The sequence below is a fragment of the Zosterops lateralis genome (assembly GCF_965231275.1).
Source record: "Zosterops lateralis genome assembly, chromosome: 16".
NCBI lineage: Eukaryota > Metazoa > Chordata > Aves > Passeriformes > Zosteropidae > Zosterops > Zosterops lateralis.
This window is the reverse complement of record NC_139776.1, coordinates 13,704,033-13,728,469: the sequence shown is the minus strand read 5'-3', so window position 1 is coordinate 13,728,469 and position 24,437 is coordinate 13,704,033. Positions and strand designations below refer to the sequence as shown.

General features: G+C 39.9%; 1 protein-coding gene across 6 annotated transcripts in view; it reads right to left on the bottom strand.

The window, feature by feature from the left end:
- Positions 1–23,848, bottom strand: part of ITCH (itchy E3 ubiquitin protein ligase) — a 60,311-nt gene extending 36,463 nt beyond the window's left edge. For 5 of the 6 annotated variants that reach the window (XR_014591223.1, XM_083872961.1, XM_083872959.1 and 2 more), the window contains exon 1: positions 23,773–23,848. The gene's annotated coding sequence lies outside the window, so the exon portion shown is untranslated. Of the gene's footprint in view, positions 1–19,606; positions 19,659–23,772 lie in introns of those variants that run through there. The other variant, XM_083872962.1, reaches the window with a different exon arrangement.
- Between the last annotated feature and the right edge of the window lie 589 nt (positions 23,849–24,437).

The window sequence follows — 24,437 nt, the reverse complement described above, 5'->3', positions numbered from 1 at the left end:
CAAAAGACTCCATTTATGAACTTACAATTGATAACACCACAAGCAGTTTATCTAACCCCAAACATATTCAGTCACACCAATGAAACTGCAATTTGCACAAGGAGATCAGGTCTCAATATGGCAACTTTCTTTTTTGAGGCTGCAATTTGAAGCAAATGTCTGTGACAGTGACTGGGGAAATTGTAATCCCATAGGTACTTGTAAGTCGTGAAATGGACAATTCTTGCATCTTGCAGCTTGCTGATGCCAATGTTCCCTATTGCAAAATGTGACACCACCAAAAAAGGTACTAATGACTTGCTCAAATAGTATTTGGTGCCATTAGTAGAGTTCAGTGCTGTGTGCAAAAATTTCAGATGCCAATCACAGAAATTTAAACCACGTTACAGTGAAAAAGATTTTAATATAAGTTTTTAAAAAGTAGCCTAAATTTAAATTATTTAAAGGGCAATTCATAATTTGCTCCTGTGACTGGTAGTACTAACCTCCCTGGGTATCCTTTATGCTGTATGACAGCAATCAGATTACATCTATACCAACACAGACACACTGGATGGTCTGAAGGAGTTTAGATTTACAAAAGAGCTGCCAGTTCCCACCTGGAGAAATAACACTACACAGAATACACCTGAGATCCCTGAAGGGGCTCACTCTGAACTGAACTCCCACACTAAGCACTTACACCATACAACACTCATTCAGAAGCACGTGTTAAAGCCAACTTTCATTTCTAACCCAGCAAATACACTCCTAAATGATTTTAGTAGCAACTAATCATTTTCATTGAGAATATGCAGAGAAAATCTAGCAGCTTAACCACATCTGAAATGAGCATCCTGCAAACATATGTGGATGTATAAATGTCTATGTTGGGAGACACAGCCTTCACCAACAGCTTAAGGAAAATTCCAGGAATATACTACCTGCCAAAACTTCTAAAAAATCAAAGTGTATTGCACATTGTTTAGTTCTCTCAGTTGCTAGAAAGTTTCTAATTATTTTTGAACAATAAAACTGAAGAGTCTTATTTTATTTTACTATTGCTTAAAATCTAGAGGCTGTTCACTTACAGCAAGCTCTATTAATTAACCAGGAAAAGCAGAGTTCCAGAGGAAGAAGCAGGAAACAACAATTTACCTCTGCCCTGCACTTCAACATCCCTACCTCTTCTTTCATGTTTTCTAATACCTTGACTCCAGCGGCTCTTCTTACTCCCCTTACGTGCCTGCTGAGAAAGACTCCACAAGCAGAACAGCTGGTTCCATGCCAAGCTCCCAGCAAAGAATAATCACAGAAAATACACTGTAGCTTTTCTCAGCTGGGCATTATTTTAAGTCTCTTCCCCACCATGCGTATTTATACTTTATCTGGATTTTCCACAACTCATAGAAATTTTATCAACTTCTCTACCTCCATCTCCATTAGTTTTTAGCTGGAATAGATCAGTAATTTAGAAAGTCTTTAGTGCAACACACAGGAAAATGGGAAGAGACCAGGTGGAATAATTTACACCTCATTGTGTTAGGAAACAAATATAAAATATATTGACTACCCAAAGAAAAAATCTATGGTGATTAATGAACTAGACTTGGAAAGAAGCAAAAGAGTGCAAAGGCAGTAACACCGTCAGTCACCCATATTCAGCTACTGCCTATTTACACTTAATTTTTAACATTTTCCTCCTCTTTATTTATGTAACAAATACACCAAACAGATTTTGTTTGTGTGTAAAAAATTACTCTATTAAAAGCTGCAGATGATTTCAATTCAAAATCAGCCTAGGGCTACTTGTAAGCCTAATCACAAAATGCAAAAGCATACACTCCTCAACCACTGTTAAAGTATTTCCATCTAGTTTTATTATAGATATGATACTTAGGAAGCTGAAAAGCAAATGTCTTTATAAATTCAATGTAATGCTACAAGCACTTTCTCAAGTTGAAACTGTCATTCTAAACCTGAGAATGCATGCTCAGGTTTTTTTCTGCAGTAGAAAATTAAACACATCTTCATGGATATTTAGGGATTTGGGGAGGTCAGGGTTGGTGTGGTTTTTTTTTTTTGTTTGTTTGTTTTTTTGTTGGTTTTTTTTTTGTTTTGTTTTGTTTTGTTGGTGTTTAGTTTTGTTGTTCTGGTTTTGTTTTGTCTTAAATTATAGTAAAGTTCTATTGCCATTTTTCTCCCAGATGCTGCAACTCACTTCCAAGAAATTGTCAGAATCTAAAATTTAGGAACATTAGCTGAAAGGTTTGAGACCTGTGGCAGAACAACTGGGGCAGTGTAATGGATATTCAGAGCATGATCAGGTAAGTATGATTTTCTCAAAAATGAACAAGCCAAATTCTTTGGCATATAAATAGAAGAGAGAAAGACTTCTTGCCATTAAAAATAAACCATTGAAACTGTTGTCTGAATTTCCTCGGGAGCTGCATACCTGCTCCAAGAGAGGTTTGGTTCTATAACACCCTACCATAATATGTAAATTATCAGATAAACTATACTCAGCTTCATAATTGCATGCACCACTGTTGGTACTCAGGCAGGTTTGAACAAACACTGCTTAAAATAAATCTGCCTAACAGCAGGAAACTCGGACCACGCACACTTTTGGTCCTGTACTCTGAATCCCACCGCCAGTGCCTTCCCAGCAGCTTCCCCTTTGGCCTGACCCAGCACTGCTGAGGCATTTTCATCCAAGACAACAAATTTCCACCACAGGTTACAGTGTGAGGGGTATGGAAGGAGGAGAGTGCAGCCCAAATGCTACACTAGGAAAAAGGAAGGCAGCAGAGGAGGATCCTCGGTTATTTTTCTAAGAAATCATGAGGAAGCTGTTTTTCTCTCCATTCTTTTTAGTGCTTCGTGGTTAAAGCAAGGGAAGGGTAGAGCTGGGGAGGAGCTCCTCAACCCACAAAATCAGGGAGCACAGACAGAAGAAAAATGCTATCAACAGACTGAGAGACCTTCACTGTCACATCAATTTAACTTGGGTGACGACTTTATTCAGCACTGGAATTTATCTGGTAAGGAACCAGGTTACTGAAGAAGGTAATTGTGTTTTCTATATATTTGAAAGAACAAAAGACACCCAGTTGAGAATGAAAACATGACTGTATTACACACCCATAACTCTGAAATATGTTGGCACATGCTCTTTATAATTTAAAAAATACTGAAATAATTGCACATTGTTGGCTGCTTTAAGTCTTATGTTAAGTAATTATTTTTAAGAATAGGCTAAGCTGCTCTTTGCAGGTGTTCCTATTCAAAGTGCATTTGCAATTTCAATATGGAGAAAAAACCTGCAAAATGAAAAAAAATCTTATATACATAGAAATTTTAAAAATGGTTTTGAGAACCTCACTATGTAACAGGAATAAAGACTTTTGCGAAAAAGCATAAAATATACAAAATTTTGTTTTAAAAATTGCACGTACAATGTAACATATCCCTTTTATCAACAGCTATGTGATAAATACATGCACTTTTTTGTGTGTGAGAAATAATAGGAATACTTCCTCCCCTTCCCCCCACACACTGAGCCCTCTCTAACTGAAGGCATGCATACTGTGGCAAAGGTTTTTCTCTTTCATGTTAGCTACAACTACACAGTTAGTCCAGGCAGAGACAGGGAGTTTGGCAACTTACTTGCTTAGCAAATTTGCAGTTACTTTAACTGTTCAAGTTTCATCTTTAAAGTAAAATGTGGTTTGACAAAGCTGGTTTTAGTGGCTTACACTTTTCCCCCCTCTAAAATAAGTTTTAAGGATGTGGTCAGGTTTGCTCAAACAAGTCAAAAGACAGAAAGGAAGCAACTGCTGAGTAATCAACCAGGGAGAAAAGAATAGAAACAGATTATAAAAGTGTTGAGTACACACTGGAAATGGAAGTAATTATGAGGTTTGCATGAAGGGATATTTATATAAGGAATGGATCAGAGAGGTTTAACACAGAATGCAGCCTGGCTCCCTTTGGTGATTACTTTGTGAGCAGCACTACATCCATTCACCGAGAAGTCTGGAAAATCCGAGCAGTCTGTGCCATAAGACAACTTGCTGGAATTTAAAATGCCTGAATTGTCTTCTGAACAAATGTGAAATACATGCTGAGTCTGAAAACAGGCTGTGGTTTGGATTACTGAGCTGTATGGTCCTGTCTCCCCTGCCATCAGACAGCACAGTCACAGCTCCCTGCAGCCTCCATGCTCAGGTTATCCAGGCAAAAACCAACATCCACACAGCTGCTCCAAGAGCAACAAGAGATCCCAACTGAAAGATAAGACTGGAGCCAATTCAATACACAGGCTAAAATTATATTTGTGGGGAATACAATTTAATCAGTTTGGGAAGCAAACCAAGTGACACAACCTTCAGAGGCTGCAAGGGGGGACAAGCAAGATATATAAACCAAAGAACAAATGAAAACAGGTGCCCAACTTCTGTCCCAGCCTTATAGTACACTTACTAACAAAAAGTCCTTGATGCTGAAGTAGAAGCTTTATCTACTCTCTGGTCTTAAAATAGTGTATCTTTTTTTTTTTTTCATATCTGATCCATTTATACAATATATATGATCTACTGTATTCCAGGCTCAACAAAGCAATCACTTTCTTGTTACATCTCTTTACAGATGATCATTTCTGCACCCTTTCCAAGGACAATGGTATATCAAGAGTCAGAAGTAACATCATCTCAAAATCAACAGGTCTAATTCTACAAGTGAGACTACCTGAATCTGAATGAGCAAACATACCTTGTAGAGAATGTAGTGAAGATGCTAAATCGAAATGAACAAAGCAGGGATGAAAACATGCATAAATCAGCTAAACAAGAGTTAAAATGGCTTTGATTGATAACAAAGGCCACTTCTTGCAAGAATAAAACTGAGGAGTGTTTGTGTCAAGGCCAGGATGCCTTCACTCTGATAAGACTCCAGCACAGATGCCTGACCAGCAAAACAGCCTGGGCTTCAAAGAGGAACATGCCAACAAGACTGTGTCACATCACATATGTCATTCCATTTCCTGTCAGCCCAACAGGAAAACATACTGTAGCTTTAAAGAGATGGATATTCCAAATAAGGAAAAAAATGAGCAGCACATCCACAGAAGATTTATGGAAGCTGAAGTAAGCCAGATTCTGAAGCAAAGGACTAGCAAAAAACAACTCTTGACTCCCAGAGGATATAAAATATCTGTATGTGGTTTGTTGTCACCAACAGGAACCTGAAGGACAATAAGCAGTGACAGATACCATTAGTTCCATACTCTACAAAGCATAAAAGAGACACTGGCCAGCCTGCCTCAATACATGGAAATGTTCTGGTGTCTGAGAGTACACCAGTGAGAGGATGAGTTAATGAAATGTTTGAGAGGCTGTAAGTAATTTGAGATTTTGAAGATAAATACCACATTCTCCATGGTAAAGAGACTGAGACTCTACCCTCTAAACTCTCAGTATGAGTTTTGTTTTACTAACTTCCTGCAGCCTCAATGCAACATGAATGATAATGAGTGTGATACTATACCGATATCCAACAATGGCATCAAAAAATGATTGTAACAAACAGATCTTAAATTACAGCAGCAAAGACTAAGAAATTACATACTATCAACCTTAAACACCGTTTCTAGAAACAAATATTTATGCAACAGTAGTTCTCAGTGCTGATTCCTTCTTGTTCCTAAATATCTATCATTTCAAGAGAGAACTGAGCATGGAAAACTATTCTGAATATTAAATCTGTAAGTTGGAAGTGTTGAGAAACAGTCACCCTGCCTACTAAAGCAAAAACATTGCCCAATGAAAGGCAGAATAACTCTGGAAATGTTGTAGCCAGACACTCAGTGATAATCACTTTAACTTTTCCCTGAATACCTGCGATCACCAGGTAGTGCTCCTTGCGCAAATAGCACAGGTTAGAAAAACTGGTCTATCAACTTCAGCCTGAAGAGAAAAATGCTTCCAACACTGCTTGCAGTCCAAATTAAACTGTCTTCAGGCCTCCCAAACTGGAGACTTACAGCAAAATTATAGAGAATTCAGTCATTAGCATTTCTCTGCAATGAGAATCATGCTCGTAAAACCCGCACCCCAGCAGAAATAGCTCACATGACTTTTTTCTACGCACATGTAGCATTTGATCCTGAATAAAAGATTGGGGAAAAGACGTGTAAAGAAATAGAACTGCAATATAAAACATTTCAATAAAGACAAGCATAATTTGACAGTTTTTCACACTTTCAGTAGTACATCAGAAATTCCCCAACCACAAGCTGTTCTTAGACTAAAACTGTGGCAGGCAGGACAAAAGGGATAAAATTGGCATTGCCACCAACTCCGACAACTTCCCAATGGATTTCCTTCCTACTAGGAGGATGTTAGCTTTTACTAACTTTTAAGAAATGCTCAAAGAGGGGAAAAAAGAGAAAAATGTATATGAATATCATATGCCTTTTGCTCTATTTCCAAAAGCCTGGCAAGAGCAGCCACTGCAGAGAGCTGCACAGGATAATTAAAACCATTTGTGAAAACAAAGAGATGGTCTATTTTTATTTCAGCCATTTTCTTCTCATGGTACAATCCATTTCAAAGAGGACAACAATTCATATATGCAAACCACTAAGCTAAAACTGGTTCACTGCTGTAATCTTCAAAATAGAGAAAATGGCTCTACTTGAAATGGCTGGTTCTCAAATGCTGCCATCTATGAAACTTGGCACGCAGGATAACCCCCAGTACAGAGAATTAAGCTACAATTAAGATGACAGAGGAGATGGCAGTGAAACTGGAACAGTTGTAAGTAACTACCACAAACTCAAATAGATATTTGAATTATTGGATTTACCTATATTAGCTGGACATTAACAGGATTAACTCCTGCGTTTTACAAACCACTGCTTTTAGAAATTAATTTTGGCCCTGAAAATTATTTGCAAAAAATATTTGGTAATCACATAGTTTCAACACAATACTGCACTGACTCAGAACTGTTTCATTCTAATGCTTCTGTGATGAGGTTTCAGGAAAATTTCCCAGTGGGAGTTCACCAGAACAAAATTACAATCTGTGGAGTGGAAGGTAAGCAGTTACCTTGCTACCTGCAAAGCAAGACAAATTGCTTTTCATTCAAGAAACCAGATATTCAAGCCTGTTCCTTTATAGTTGAGAGTTCCCAGGTGTTATCATGGGCTGGCAACACACAAAGTAAAAGCTCATTCATAGGGCTCTGTGCTCTTTCATCTAGTTCATGATGGGCAAAACTCTTTTTCTGGAAGTCAAGAGTTTTAATTCACTGCTGGCTGCCTTTTCTTAATGAATACCCCTAAAGGTGTGAGCACACAACAGTTTTATTTATTAAACACATCTAATCATATTTAGTTGAGGAGGCAGAGTGAGCACTTGGCAGCCAGCCATGGTTAACCCACCTCATTGCTCTGCTGTGACCATCAGATTTCTTACAGAATGGTTTAAATGAAGTTCAGCTTTCAAAACACAAATTAAACTCACAATCTGAAACCCACCAAGTGACAGTATTGTGAGCAGAGAGTTTATGCCCTTAAAAGGTGAAAGTCCTAGAATTGGGAATGAATTGACTATATAGTGAACCAACTTCTCAGAATGAGCAACACTCTTCTTCCATAGAGAAATACCCTTTTAGCATCTCCAAAGTCTCTTTTATCTTAAATATTCCTGCTACTAGGACTTTATGATTGTTATTATAGATCTCCAACAAAAAAGCCATCAAGTTCTAGCAATCAGAACTCTCATATTTGGTAGAAATTAATTACAGCTGAACGATGTCCTACACGGACTTTTCAGGAAACAGAGGTTAAAGAAATATTCTGCGCTGTAGCTTCAGGGATATCCTTCCTCAGAGATGAAGAAGACAGACTGAAGCAGCATAATCAAGAGCATGTATTTTCCTAACAGGCACTAAAATGTTTTATATTTCACTTTTAAAAAACAACAACTATTACATTTGAGGCTTCTATAAAGAATGTACCTAGAAAGCATAAACAGTATTTTTTCAGTGGTAACCTTGGAAGAGAATTTTCTCCAGGGAAAAGCACACAGTGTTGCCAGACACTTCCAAGCAGTCACTGTTAAACTGCTCTGACATTACCCTGACCAGGTATTTGAGACCATTTAGTGCTTTCTATAAACTGCAGCTGCTTGATAAACACAGTATTCCTACAGCATGCAGCTTCAGTTATGGCTCACCCAAGTAACATCCCACCCTGACTGTAGAAATAAATGTATCTGTTTTGTAATTCGGAGATCAGGTTTCCCAACTCACCTCACATTTTATCAGAAAGGACTGATAAAGAGCATCAAAGAAGCACTGAAGAGAAGTACCACAAGATAGTCAACAAAACAGTTACCCAAAGCGATAATGTTTTGTTCCATCTGCCCTGTAAAAGCTTATTTAGCCCTACAGCCATGTTGAGCTCCAGCTGGCTCAAAGGCAGAGAGGCTCCTACAAAGCAAAAATACGAAGCTTGAGCATCTTAGTCAAATATTCATGGCGTTGTTTACAACAGGTTATTTTAGATCTTACCATGACAGCATGCAAAGGAATCTTCTGAAGAAGTTTACCCAAAGTCCCTTCCTGCCTGTTGCTATGGGAAGGGGAAAGAATGAATTTATCTACAGGCCTCTGCTTATCACTGTTTCAGCTGCAAGACACAGTAGTGAAAAGAGAGAGTCACATAAATCCACAAGCTATAAGCTACTTATTCATGTTATTTAATAATGTTTGATTAGGGCAATGAAATAATGTGATCACTCAGAGGAAAAGCATCAAGTCAAAATTTTACATCTCCCACCCCCCCCCCCCCCCCCCCCAGCAATTTTCTTACTTATAATCTATTAACTGATGACTGCCTGGAAGAGGTAATTCAAACAACCTTCCTTTTAGCCATCTTTTTGCAGTTTCAATAGTTTTCCTGCAATCCAAGAAGTCAGTAGGAGCAGTCAGGAAAAACACAAATTAAGACTTATGTATTTAAAACAAAGGCATTAATGGATTAAAAACATGAAATACATGAACAAAACGTGAAAAAATAAAGACACCAGAAAAAAACCCCAAAACTTTTCCTGTTATGAAGCACTGAGAAAATTAAGCACAAGGAGACAAAATACACAGAATAGGCACTGACTCTGAAGTCAGGGTACCTAATCTCGTGAAAATTTTCACTGAGGCTGAGAAAAGTGTGCTTGGTTTAACTCTTTGAGATTTCTGGAAACAGTCTAAACAAGTGCCAAGTTACATTTATATCTTTACCTCTCAGACCCTTTCCATGTATTTTTGTTCTTCCCTACGTTGTGCATTTAAGCAAAACATGATCTAAGAATGATCTGAAAATAACATAAATGAAAATGGGTTACTAAAAGAGCATACAAGAATATCTTAGAACAAGAACATACTTCTAGGAATTGCTTTCAATTTCTTCCTTTTATTTTTTTTTAAAGAGAAACAAGCAATAATTTGGGCTGGAAAGGGCCTCTGGTGGTCATCCTGTCCAACACCCTTCAAAACAGGGAATACGAGTGTTAACCCAAGATGTTCAATGTCTTGTAGAAATGTTCACTACACTCATGTAGGAGCAAAATACAAGTTATAATAAAGGCATCTTAAGAGATATTAATGTTTTCAGATACAATGACAATAAAGTGAGTGGCTCTGAGGCTTTATACAAACACATGCTATTTCACTAGGGCATAAATGGGCATAATGCCTTGCATTCTTAACATGTCAGCCTTTCACATCTCCCTGCCACACTGCCACTGAAACCTACCAAGGAAACTAAAATATTAAATATGAAATTACAAAAAATATGCATTCTTTAGAAATTTTATTCCTTTTGATATTGGCAATAATACAGTAAGAAATTGCTCACAGTCAAGATGGCTTACTTTTGTCAGAACTTTGTACTGCGAATCAAACAGCTTTACTAGAACTTAACAGGAAAAACCTAACAGTTAAAACAAAAACTCCAAACATTGTATATGATAAGATTTATTTTGTTACATGATTTAATTCTTAGAAGTGCAATCATTTTTTCCTGTGTATGCTTGTACATTTATTTCAGATGGTGTCCAGTTGAATGAATGAGAAGAGTTTCCAAGCTAATTCCTTTGGAAGGATTCTCCTGCTCAGTTTTTCAGCTACTCCTTTAACACCTTAGGATGTGTATTTCCTTGCACCTTTTATAAATAACAATCCATATAAATGCTTCACTTATTCTCAGTTTAGGTGGGATTTTTTTTTTGTTTGTTTCTTCTTGAAGACTTCCACTGCTTATTCATTTTTAACATTTGTTCATATAATACACATTCAGAGAAAATCAAAATAAAAGGAAAAATAAAACCTGTTTTTAAGAATAAGACTATTACCCTTCAGGTTGTACCAGCTAACTGCATTGTCATATGGTTTCTAAGCTTCACTGCGGGAATTACTCACCGAAACAGACTCCTATTTTCTTACAGACACATTTTTACCTCCTGTACTGTAATCTTCCTAAAAACTCTGTGCCTACACCTTTCAGAATTACTGTAGTAATTCTGTTTCTTTTTTGCTACAGCCCATTTCACAATGGCACAGCCTTTTCCAGTGATGGTCTCTGAACTCTCCCATAAGGATTTGCTGAGCCCACACCCACAAGCAGTGCAGTGCACCAGGAGTGGGGCCAGGCAGGAAGGTCTGCAGACCTGAAACTCACATGGGATATGTTCTTGGAGTTTTAGTTTGGCACAGCTCTACTGGAGCCACACAGTCCCACACCAGCAAGATCACAGCTTCCAGCTTAGTGGCATCCAAAAGCAACTCAGCTTCCTTGATCCAAGATCATTTCACAAGTCAAATCAAGTGCAGTCTGCAACAACTTTCAGTGGATTAATTTCCAAAGTGCCCTCCTTGTCCAAATTAAAACAATTAAACCACTAATGAAGATTGTTTCTTTTCCTGTTCTCTCTCTAGGCATTCTGGCTCTGAGGAAAACCTCCACAAGTCTCTCTCACATCCACTGACTCAAGTTCACTCTTTTCACATTACTTCTGTTCTCCTTCTTTAATTTCCTGCATATGGACATGAGTATTTTCATGTGTGACCTTTCTTGGCCACTTTGTTTCTAGACTGCCATCTTTTATTCCATTTTGACAGTTTCAAAGTGTCGGAGTCCAGGGCATCCCTTTGGGTACCCTGGGAGGTCAGGGACCTCGGCAGGGATGTCTGGGACCCAAGCAAGAGGGTTTGAATCCTGGACAGGGGGATCAGAGGACATTATTTTTCAGAATATTTTCCTTTATAAAATTATAAAAAGGAAATTCCAAAGTTTCTCACTCTCCATCAGTGGGACAGTTGTGCTTTTTCTCTTCTTCAGTGCAAAACCAAGGCTAGAAAATTGCTTCTACAAAACTACTAGGAAGTTCTATCTGATGTGCTTTGGTCTAAGTAAAAATCAGAGTATTTTTAGTAAAATAGATTAAGATAACAGTATATGCTTAATTAGAGTATATGTCTATTTAATACAAATGATGAATGCTGTAGGTTAAAAAAAAAAGTCTGTTCTAAAGCACAACATATTTGTGTCATCAAACAGGGTAACAGATTGCTTCCCTGAGGCCTAAGTGATAAGCCAGACCACAGAACCGCTTGTTTCATGTGGAAGAAGGAGCTGTAACTGAGTACCACTATCTCTATAAGCACAATCGGGGGTTTTTTCCACAAGGAGGATAAATTTCCAGAACTATTAAGCACCTAGACAGATGCTGAAAAACTGAAATTTCTTTTCCTGTTCATTCTATGCATTAGAGAAAATCAGTGAAGCCCACTCTGTGCCACATTAAAGGGAAAAGTCTAACTCCTGTGAGTGACTCCCCACATTCCTGGTACTGAAAAAAACAAATTACACTCCTTTCTTTAAAGAGCAAGAAGGATGATCCAAGAAACTACAGACTAACCAGTGTCATCTCAGCCCCCAGGTAGGTCAGGGAGCAAAGTCTCATAGGAGTCATTTCCAAACATAATGTGGGCAAGAAAATGATTTGTATTAGTCAGCAAGGATTTAATAAAGAGGAAATAAGTCTGATCAACCTGAGACCTTTCTTTGAGAAGATGACTGGGTAGCTGGGACAACATCATGTCCTCAACATCCTCACACAAGGGTATGAAGCACGGACCAAGCAGGACTAGGCAGCAGACTGCAAGCCTGGATGAAGGGCAAGATTCCCGGGACTGGGATCGGAAGTGCACTATCCAGTCAGAACGTGGGCATTGGCGCTGTAGCCCAGGGGTAAAGACTTGACCAGTGCTGTTTAACTTCCCCATTTATGACCTGGACCCACCTCACCCTCAGCAAATATGCTGATGAAACAAAAATTCCACGTGGGGCAGTGCAAAGTTCTGTACGTGAGGAGGAATAAACCCCTGCAGCAGTAAAGGCCAGGGGGCAGCTGGGCAGAAAACAACTCTGCAGAAGACGCTGATGCTGTTGTACATGAACTAGCAATGCTTCCTCACAGTAACAACAAATAAAAGAGTTGCCAGCATCCTGGATTAGGAAAAAAGCATCACTAGCAGCATGAGGAAGGTGATCCTTCTTTTTCATTCTAATTCTAGCCTCCCCAAATCAAGAGTGACACAGATGTACTGATGTGACTCCAGCAAAGGGCTATGGACACAAAGTGATCGAGAAGAGGCTGAGAAAACTGGGATTGTTAAGCCTGGAACGGAGAATGATCAGGAGGATCTTATCAGTGTGTATAAATACTTAAAGGGTTAAAAGGCTGAAGGCAGACTCTTCCTAGCAGTACACAGGGATGGGACAACAGCCAGCTGGCACAAATTAAAATACAGGAAAATCAACTTAAAAATAGGGGATGGAGTTATTTTTCTGTGGGGTGGTTGAACAGCAGAGAAATTGTCAAGAGAAGTTAAATCACCATTCTCAGAGCCATTCCAAACCTGGCTGAACACATTACTGACTGCCCTAACTGGCCTTGCTCTAAGCAGATGAATTTGGATCAGGCCATGTTCAGAAATCTCCTCTAACCTCAAGTATTCTGTGATTCTTTGAGTTCCCTAAAACAACCTCCTGTTGTACCTGACCTGTTCTTCTTCTTCTTTTTGGGTATCGGTCCTGTAGCAGATTCCTCCTCTAAAGAGACATCAAGCTGGTCATATAGGCTATTTTTTTTCAAACTGAGGATGCCTTTCAGTGCCCAGTTATTAATACAGCTTAAGTTTTACTAGTTTGAATAGAAAGGCATGGATTGCATAAATCAGCATTGCACTTTCTTCAGGTTCAGTGATGTTCATCTTCAACATCAAGATTTTCCTTTCTACAGTTTTTCCTAAGTCTTACACTAAAATTCAATGCACAAGTCTACAACGGTTATTTCTTCTCACTTTTCAAAACTACTTCAATTTCCCTTATCGCTGCTGTGTATTATAAAAAACAAAGCAATACAGCTTGAGTAAATTTCCTACATGTCCAGCACTATGCAGACCCAAGTGTTAGCCAGCTCCTATTAATGATAATCAGGTAACATGAAACTGAAAAACGGGCAAAATTCAACTGGTTCAATTGTCCCAAAATAAAGATGTTACTGGACACTTCATATGCCCACTAGTTTCTTTTCATTTCTAATAAGAAACCTCATTAAAAATTCACATATCATCACCTTGGAACCAGTGGTATCCCATCGTTATAAAAACATCAGAGATGAGAAAGTCATTAAATGTCAGGGCTGGATACTCTGTTTATTCAAAAAAAGATATCAATTTGTTGATTCTTTCATATACTTCCTTCATTTTAACTTATATGGTTATTATCTACCCAAGCAAATCTGGACAGTTGCCATGTGTCGCTCAGTGTCTCTCCAATGCTTCTTTAAAGTCACTGTCCTGGTACTTTCAATCAAATGAATTACTCTCTTTTACCTGAAAAATATCCATCTGTGACAAAATTAGGCTGGAGAGCTGCTTAAAGGATGCTGATACTCTAACAATTTCTAAAACCTTCTCCTAAGTGTCTGCATAAATTAATCCAAACCTTGGTGGCAAAGATTGGCACTGAAGTTCTGCTTATGATACTAAAACCAAACAAAAAAGATGCGGCAAAAAATTCCCACATTGTCTATATAGGTAACTTGATTTTGGAGGTATAACATAGCTCCATACCATAACATAGCTGCCTTTCCCATCAATGTCCTCTTCTACCACTTTGACCTGATGATGTTCACATATCTACTGACCTTCCCTCATTTTCCAGTGCCAACATTTATCTTCTCTGTCTCATTAGTACAGACATACCCACACAGTATCACAGTTCCCATTACTGCTTTAAGTTATTTTCCAATTTAAAAAGTGGAAATAGTCAACCTTTGTGAGCAAATTTCAGAAACTGCAGAACTTAATTTGATGCCTATGAGAAGAGATAAAAGACTGGTATCACTGGATATGTTAAGAGAACCACTTGAACTTTAACTAATTTGACATGTTATTTTGTGACTTGTCATCAGAAGAAAATCCATGGTTTTTGTATTACAGCTATTTTTAAATGTACTTCAAAGGCATTACTTTTGAAGTGTGTTCTGCCAATTGATGGGGGGCGATTTAAAGGATACAGACACCAACAGAAAGAATGGTCTTATCTGAGTATGAATACTAAGGCAACACAAAAGTAAAATAATACATTCAATAAAACTACACACTTGGATTTAGCAGCAAGCAAAAAGAAGCAAGGTAATGCACCTAATAATTGCTGTATGAGAGACTGGATAGTGATTGAGAAAGATACATCAACCAACTGCCTAAATTATTCACCATAACCCAGTCTGCAGTCACTGGGGAGCCCGGTTTCACAGTGAGGGCCTGGAGAACCCTTCCCAGCATTTGGGAAAATCCCTCATGGTGCATCCACCCACAGGTGAGGTCTCCAAATTCACCCCAAAAATGGGTCCAGTTTTTATAGGCCCAAATTAGTAAGTCTAAGTGACCTGATATTTTTAGCACAGAAACTCGGGGATCTGCTGGCACACTTCCTGACCAGCAGGGGCCAGAGCCCAGGCCTTGGTTGGCTGGGTTTTCCCCTAAAATACCCTACAAACAAACCTCTATTCATGTCAGTTGGGAAAGTTTCTGAAAATGATAAATTTCTTGCAGATAACTACACAAGGTTATACGCCAGCATAAGTGTCTGCCTAATTTATTTTTAGCTAAATAATACTGATGGTGTTAGTCACATAACGCCCAGGGCCCATCTTGTAAGTCAGCTCTGGCCAAGGCCTGGTGCTCAGGCCTAAGCACATCAGAGCATCCATAAGAAACACTTTCTCTGCTGTAAAATAGCACAGCAAAACAAAATATGAGGCCATCACCTTCTGTTTCACTATCCACTTTGCAGCTTTGGAACAAGTCCCTTCAGAAGCAGTTACACATTCAGTTATTAACAGAGGGCAGCAACTACAGAGGATTTCATAATCTCCAGCCATTAGTTTTACTTCTTATTTACAGCTCAGTGCTTGCTTCACATTATTTCCCCATTCCTTTCTCAGAGCTACATTTCATTATCAATGGTTTGTACACACACCTAAACAAACCTGCAAAAAGCTTTTAACTCTGGGGAATGAAAAAAACCAGAAAACTTGACCATTAAATTACCCAATTATCTGCAGTCATTACTGAGAATGACAACTTCAGCAGCCATTACAGTTGTTGTACATGTTTATATGTTTGTAAAATTGTACAGTTTTAATGTTTTCAAAAGTAGCTTCTGGAAAGACTGTTGTCTACCAGGAAAATGTCAACCCTGATCATCCCACCCAGAACCCTCAAATGGAGCAGACACAATTTTCAAAAGTGCAATGTTTGCATCTACATGAACCTAAACATGATTTTTCATGATTTTCTGTGCAGGACTGTCCAGCACACAATGCACCTTGCTTTAAGTGTCCAACAGCACTGGTGAAGGTTTAATGAGCACAAAACTACCTCCCTCTGTGGGTAGAGCAATGAAGACAGCCCCAGACACACCTCCACTCCTTTGCTCCCAAGAACACAGGTAAAAAGGCCCATGGAGCTTTCAGGAGATTTGCCAATAAAAACTTGTTAAACAGATCGTCACTGTAGGTACCTGAGCAATAAACGAAATCGAAACAGACTGCACAGCTCTGCAATTCAGCCTGGCAAAGCTCATCAAAGAAATGATGAATCATTCCCTACTACCAGTGACAACAACACATCTGAAATGTGCTGACGACTTGAAATCTCTTGAAAAAGAAAGCTCTTTGTCACTTGCTGCTTGTACCTGCTTCAGCAAAGTAGATGGTGTAAGACAGGTCCTGTTGATTGACTCAGCTGTGGGAACAAGAACTGGTGTAGATAATGCACTAAAATTCTGACAGGTAGCTCATTACCAAGGTATGACTATGCATACACTGCCCCCTAAGAAAAATAAGCTACTTCTCTGAGTATTCTTAAATAGTAGAATCAAAGAAACTAGAAGTGGTATGCCAGTACATCCAACAAAATGAAGTAATATTGCTGTGTGCAAAATTCACTGTTAGTCGAAAATAAAATTACATTTTTCCAAGTTAAATTATTTATTACTAAAGTAAATCCAAAAGATGTAATGGAAACTACAATTTCAGAGAGAGGAAAAAGTACTGAGATTATGTAAGTCAACCTTGAGGTATCTGAAAGTCTGGTACGGGTCACTGTATTTTCCAAAACTGCAAACTGCTGCAAGCACAACCTTCAGCTCCAGGGGAGTCATCTTCATGTTTTCTAACTTTAACACAAGTCCATTACCTGCTTCCTAGGAATTTTTTAAAAGTGACCAGATGGTAACATGAAAGTACAGCCATGGGTGGACAACACAGCCTTCCCAACACTGCAAAAATCTGACTGCTTGCTACATTCCAGCTCATGCCTCTTTGTAAAATAAAACAAAACAGAAACTATAGGAGAAAGGTGGCCTAGAACTGTACCACTATTCCAATATTCTCATCACTTCCATTAAACTTGGTTTTTGTGGGGCTGCCCTAAAATTCCTTTGACCTTTATCAAAAGAGAAAAATGTCAGAAATCTTAATTCTTCCAACTAAAGTAATAAGTAGAATTAATAGTCTTTAAACAAAAGTTTTAGTCTTTACATCCTAGATATTCTGTGTGAAAACCTGACAACTGCACATTAAATAAAAGAACAAAATCATCTCTCACAACGAACATTGACTGTATCCTTCAATTTCAAGGGACTTGCCTTACTGCTGCGATACAACTAGAAGCCCACAGGTTGGTGAAGAAGCTTAGGACTGGCTCCTAAACCAAAACTTGTAAGTGAACCAGAGGTAACTGCACCCCCCACACGTGTCAGCAGTGCAGCTGCTGCAGTTATCAGTCAGTACAGATGGGGAATTCTCCTCCTGCAGCTACTGCCCAAGGAGTGGGCGTCCCTTCCCCTTGACACTCCCCTGTCTCACAGTCCTTCCCTATCTTTGTGTCAATTCTAGTCATAAACTGACATTCACTGACCTGTTTAATCCAGGAAATCTTCAGGGACAAAAGCCTAGGGCCCCTGATAACTGTGAAACAGTGTATTTATTAAAAACAGAATAGGCACACTTTGCATGCCCTGGAAAAATATTCTATGCAGGGAGAGCAATTCATTGTGAACACACTACACCATATATCCTCCCCTTCATGGCTTCCCTTGGCCATGCATCATGTGGAACATCAAAAAGAAACCCACATACTGGAGAAAAGAACAGGCCCATAGGGTTATAATGCTGTGCAATGACCACCTTAATTCAGCAAAACATCCTGACAGATACAAACCCTGAGTCTGAACCATGTGAGGAGCTCTGACAATCTTCTTCTAAATTCTATTCAGACACTTTATCTAGTTTGCAATACATTAGAACATTATTGTGTGTGAGATTAGAGGTTATGAAGGCAAAAATACAGAATATGAAGTATAGAGTTGACTATTTTTAAAACAGGAAGTGAAATTCCAAAAAGCAAAGAAATCCCAGCTGTGACACAGGCTCTCTTAGAATAGATCTCATCCCTATTATTACTGTCTATAAGTCTCCTCCTCTCCCACATCAACCATCCTTAACTATGAATTTCACTTTGTTGGTGTCTTTACTCAAACAGAGTGCATTAGGCAGTTTCCAGCCTTAAATAAACAGCCATTAGTCTGAAAATATTTTCACCTCTACTATCCCCCTCAGGACATTATTATTTTGTTCACACTGCAGATGTGAAAGCAAGACATTGCTTAAAGGTGGTTTTTTTGTTTGTTTGTTTTTTAAATAACTCAAGCTCTCAGTAGTGCCTTAAGTCATGTAGTTCTGAGAGCCTCATGACAAATGGAAAAGAAGGGAAAGGAGAAAAATGTCATGATATGCCATGCCACACCTCACAGGGCTATGTTTAAAACCTTTAAACCATGGAGAATATCAAATAAACCACCAGCAATGTCAACAGGTCTCTACAGAGCAAATCCACCTGCCCAAACCAGATTTCAAGACAGGAGTTAAACACCCTGATTCAATTGGTGCACAGAAGAACAATGAGAACACCACTGCCTCATGATAGCTTTTTCACTGACCTGAACTCAATTTGGTTCCGACAAATGTTTAATAAATGCAGCACTGCTCTGGAAATTGGTCTTTTTAATATTCACAAAATGCCTCTTCGGTATAAGGCAAAAAAAAGATATTCTAAACTCTTACTGGTAAACTCATTTTAACATGCACAAAGTGGAACATGCTAATTACATGCAGGATTACTGCCAGTAGATCCTAAGTTTTCCTCTGTATCTTTAGGTGATGAGCACTTGAATGGAATTAGAAATGTCACACGGTGAGTATCCACCTGAAAACACAGGTCACAGCTGTTTAGTTTGGGTAGCTATGGAAACTTCTTTCATGCAGAGTGAGGTGATCAAAGAGCCTTCCTTCAGCATTTCCCTCCTCTTTCCTGTTACCATCAGACACATTATTCCCCTTCAAATAGCTGGAATAAGAAACTGCTCTGAAGGCTTCATCATTGAAGACATCACATGCACAGGGTCAATCACAGACATTTAAGAACCAAAGCAGCTTTGTGATCTTTGAACTGGTGGCTTTAATGTTCTTTCCAACCCAAACCATGCTGTGATCCTGATACCAAAAGCAAGTCAGTTTCACAAGTCTCACTTTTAATCTTCTAAGTTCACAAATTTTCTTTTCTCTTATTTCCTTTATAAAGCGCCCTTCACATGCAGGATTGCTCAGGAAGTCTTAACCTCAATAGATAGGAAAGGGTGTTGAGGTAAAATCTGGTGAAAATATGCAGCTCACGACTTTCACAGAAGTTAGCAAGCCGGGTTAAAGATTAGGCCAAATACATTACCATTTTATGAACATTTTTCTGTATTGGTCACTGTGTTTCTTATCTAGTCTCTGAAATTATATACTTGGAGCAGTAGGAAATGCACACGTATATACAAGGCACACAGACTTGTAAAGACAAGCCTCATTAAGAGAACTTAATCAGAGTGATCCACAGATGACTTAATTCAGACTCTGACAATCCAAAGTGAAAAAAAAAAAACCTTTAAAGATGAGGAATCCTTATACAAATCCTTACACAAATGCTTCTATAAACACGCTCCATCCAGCTGCTCTGCAAATAAATGAAAAGAGCAGCACTGACAGAGCAAAAACCTCAAGGTGTCAGAAAAGTAGAAGAGGAGTACTCAGAGCAACAAGTCTTAATCTGTTCAAGTGTTTATGAAGCCAGCAGTGAATAAAATAAAAATCTGGATATCTGAGCACTCTAACTGTTAAGCAAGAATACTGATTATTAATACATAATCAGAAGTTAGCTAGCACTGGGGACTGGGGAGGCACTAAGGATGGGAACTGACCAAAAGTATGTTAAAAATTAACACAATCCACTCTTCTACGTCTCAGTCCATCTCTTCAGCTTGCTCAGCACTGAAATTTCGTTCCCTTTTTCCACTGAATGAGGCAAAGCTAAAAAGGGTAGCAAGTTATGAATGACTCGCCCGAGAAAAAGTTCCATCCCAATCATGTGAAACTTCAGGGATCAAAGAACCTATTTAATTTTTCAGTAAATTAACATGCTTCTAGTCACAAATTTTATATTCCTGATGGATATTTCACTGCAAATGGCTATTTATTTGATGAATTAATGAATAAATCAGAAGCAGATTGCAGACCTGTCTTACCATGTCTTTTTCTGTTTCAAGATCACCTTAATCTTTTACCTGTTTTTTCTTTTCCTTAGTAATAAACTTCAAAAAGATTACTAGGTACCCAGCTAATACTTAGAAAGAAAAAGTATGTGTATTTCTTTCTACCACTGAAATAAAAATAGACCTATAAAGAATAGAAAACTGAGAACACGAAGATTTATAGAGGCTGATGCAACACACTCCTCTTGAAAGCTCCAGCTTCCGTATCATGGGCTAACAAATCCTCAACCTGAGACCTGCACATTTCAGGTACAGGAAAGTCACCTAACTTTCGCTTCCTGATTAGAAACATGGTTTCACAAAATTAAACTGGGAATTGAAGAGAATAAGCCTTTTTTTTGCTGAGCAGCCACACCACTTGAGTCTGAGCTCCAGCTTCAGAACCAATGATACAAATGCAAACATGACAGGAGTTCTGTGCCTGACTGAAACAACAGGCCTCTCCCAGCAGCAGAGTTGAGAATAGCTCCAGCAGGTGGGTGGAAGGCAGGAATTATCAGTTCCTAAAAAGGAGGACGGTAATAAAACTTTTTTTTTTTTTTTTTTTTTTTTTTAAAGAACAGCAACATAGTGCCAAGTTTGAAAAACTATTTGAATAACCAGCACAACAAGATCTGTTATAGTGTCTCCTCAGAGGGGAGAAAAAACCTGCTGTGCTTTGGTACAGTAAAAGTAGAAATTCCAGGCATAACTTGACAGGGCCTTGGCTTCTTCAAAATACTCTTTCCCAGTTTGTTGCAATACTTTAATTTCTATTATGTATAATTTGCAATTCTTATGAAGAAAAATATAAATCCTTCAGCTCCAGCAACTCTGCACTATAGTAAAACCTGAGTGCCAGTCACTGAGACAAAATGACCAAGTCTCTATTGCTTTAATCTTCAGAGAGAAGAATGAAGAACCTTTCTCTCACCAAAATGTGCACACAGAATTAGCTCAGCTAACAGTCCAACCAAGCCCAAGAAGCACTGCCTGAAGTCTTTAAAAACAGTCAAGTTACGAGAAAGTAAAACTAAATATCTAGAATGCTCCCAAACTAGACTATAATCATGGCTTGTCTACTTCCTCTTCTGAGCACTCACTTCAAAAAGTTTCTGCAGCTGGGCAAAGTACAGTTACACTGAGGAACTGTGGCCAGCACTCCTCTGGGTTATGCACACACCTTCATTTTCCTCAGTTGTGAGGGCACAAAGAAGTTCCTGCAATTATATGTAAGTACAGCAGAATGACAAAAAACTAGAACATTACATGAACATAACTGGACACCCAAACAGAAAAGCTTAAAAATAAACTCCCAGAACTTCACCATTACCCTGTGCAAAGGGTTCTTCTTCTACTCTCACCCTGCAGACTATCTTCCTTGCTTTTAAGAAGAAATCAAATTGATTTTACTGCTTGGAAAGTACTTCACTATGGCTGAATACATTTATCACTTTGTTTAAATAGCTTAAACTCACAAAAGATGTTTATTTAGATACTATCATCGACTGATACTGGTAATGTTGCTGACAGGGTCTTATCTCTTTCACATGTTGTAAAATAGGAGAAAATTCCTTTGTAAATATCTCATGAAACATTTTTCAAGCAGTCTATGACAAGCTCTCTTAAAAAAATATAAACTCCTCAAGACAAACACCATGCTACTTTACTGCCTTTCTTCCTATTAACTTATTCTGTAGTTTTCCCCAAAGTGTTTTGAAACTTAAAGAAATAAGGTAACTCATGTTTGAGGTCTGTGTCACAACAGAAGAAACAGAACTTTAAGAGGGAGAGAAAATTGAGGGAAGAAAATGAGGTGATGCTGCTTAACTAATAAATTCATATAAATAATCTTTCAATCTCTCTTAAACCCCAAAATAACTTTAATCTGTAAGAAGCTTTCAAAGTTAGCACTCAGAAGTCACAGTTATTTTCCACTCCAAAATTATCTTTCACATCGACTGTGTAAGTTCTTGTTTTATTGACAACAAAACTCACTTTGGGTCTGAAAGCTACATATTACTCCAAAGATCACTTAGAGGTGAATGCATTCAGTGCAGTGATTAAATGTCAGCTACATCACAACTACGAATGCACACTTCTAGACACACTTCAGATATAAACAGCTGTAGTGAACAGCAAGTTAATTGTAATTAAATTAGAACTGCTTTGGACTTTCACTTCAAGAAAACAGAAAACAATTTACTGTTTTTTTCAAACAATACGTTTTTAAATATTAAAGTCCTCAGAACCAAAGGCAGCCTGTGATTCATGTTTCATTCTTAAACGCCTGTGCCTTTTCTCAGGTAAATACACGCAATTGTTGGATCTCGTGTCACTCTCAGCACAGAATGCCTTCTTTCAAATACCAGTCCAGATTTCTCTCTTTGAAAAGGTTGACAGGCAGGGTAGCAGAGATCAAGCAAAACAATGAGAAACTCACAAAAATAAGCAGTAATATATTGGGAAAATATATTTTAAAATACCCTAGTTTCTGACTTCTTCAATTCTAACTAAGCTATAAAGGTAAGTTTTGCTGGGGATATTTCCTGAACCATCAAGGGTAAAGGCTGCCACAACACAGGTACCTCAAACACTACACCTGACCCTTTCTCTGCATCACACACAGATTAGAAGGTCTTCTGCCAATTTAACATCATAAATTACAGAGATTAAAACAAACTATTCGAATTCTCGAATATCAGAGCAAATTACAGAAACCCATCCTCGAACACCTTTGTCTGCTTTTATCTCGACAGCACTGGCACACAAGGTCAAAGACAACCTGCGTGGGAGCGGAAGAGTTAACAGCCAGAACTTGTCCGTGTTTCCAAAATAGAGCGGTGGCACCAGCGTTGCCATTCTGCCGTGTTTACAAGAAGGAACACAGTTCGGGATAAACCTCTGGCTGTAGTTACGCTTTATCGCTAAGAAACACTCCTTCAATGTCCGGCTGTACCCGGCCGAGACAAAGACACCGAACCCTCGTACACCTGGAAGGAGCTCCGGGACAGGGGGGACACACACTGGGGAAGGAGGCTGTGCTGGAAGGGCTGCGGAAAGCACAGTCCTGAAGGGAGCGTGCCCCCGAGAGGGCGAAGGTTTCGGGGCAGACCCTGGCGACCAGGAAAAGCTGGGGGGGGTCCGGCCGGGCAGGGACGCAACACTGCCGGGGACGGCTGGGGAAGGGACCTGGAACTGGAGGCACCAGGGCGCGGGCAGGTGCCCCCGGCAGCCGCGGAGGGGCAGAGGGGCGGCGGGGCCGGGCAGCGCAGGGGTCCCGGGACCGCCGCCCGCGCCCCGGGGAGGGAGCGGTGCTGCCCCGCTCCCGGAGCTGCCCCGCGGGGCCCGGGGGTACAGAGCGGCGGGTCCGCCCTCAGCGAGCCCCTCCCGGCGCGAGTCGCCGCTCCGGATCCGGGCCCGACCGCGGGTTCCTGCGTCCCCCACATCTCCCCCACAGGGCCTCGTCTCCAGCACTACCCCCGTGCCCCCTCTCCGCCCCCCGGCCCTGCTCCGCTCACCGGCCACAGCTCCCCCGTCCCTCAGGTCCAAGATGGCAGCGCGGCCCGCCCGGCCTCCGGCAGCGACTTGGCAAAGTCGGGCGTGACGTACGCAGGCGCCGAGTCCTCCGGCTGCCGCGCAAGAACTACAGCTCCCAAAGTGCCCCGCGGTGTCATTGCGCATGCTCATTTTACGGGCCACGGAGCCGCCCGGCAGGAAGCGGACGGGCCGGGCTGGCCGTGAGGGGTGGTGAGATCCACGTTAACGAGCAGAAGTCCATGGCCCCTGGAGGCAGGCGAGGAGGGTTGGGCGTGTTCACCCGGGGAAAAGAAGGCTCCAAGGGGCACCTTAGAGCGCCTTCCAGTGCTTAAAGGGGCTCCGAGGGAGCTGGAGAGAGAAGTGGAACAAGAGCCTGGAATTCCAGGACAAGGGGCAATGGCTTTTCGCTGCCAGCCAGAGGGTAGAGTTAAATGGGATATTGAGAAGAAATTCTTCCCCGCGAAGGTGGTGAGGCTCTGGCACAGGTTGCCCAGAGAAGCTGAGGCTGCCCCTGGATCCCTGGAAGTGTCCAAGGTCGGGTTGGACAGGGCTTGGAGCAGCCTGGGACGGTGGGAGGTGTCCCCGCCCATGGCAGGGGTTGGAACAAGATCTTTAAGGTCCCTTCCAGCCCAAATCATTCCATGAA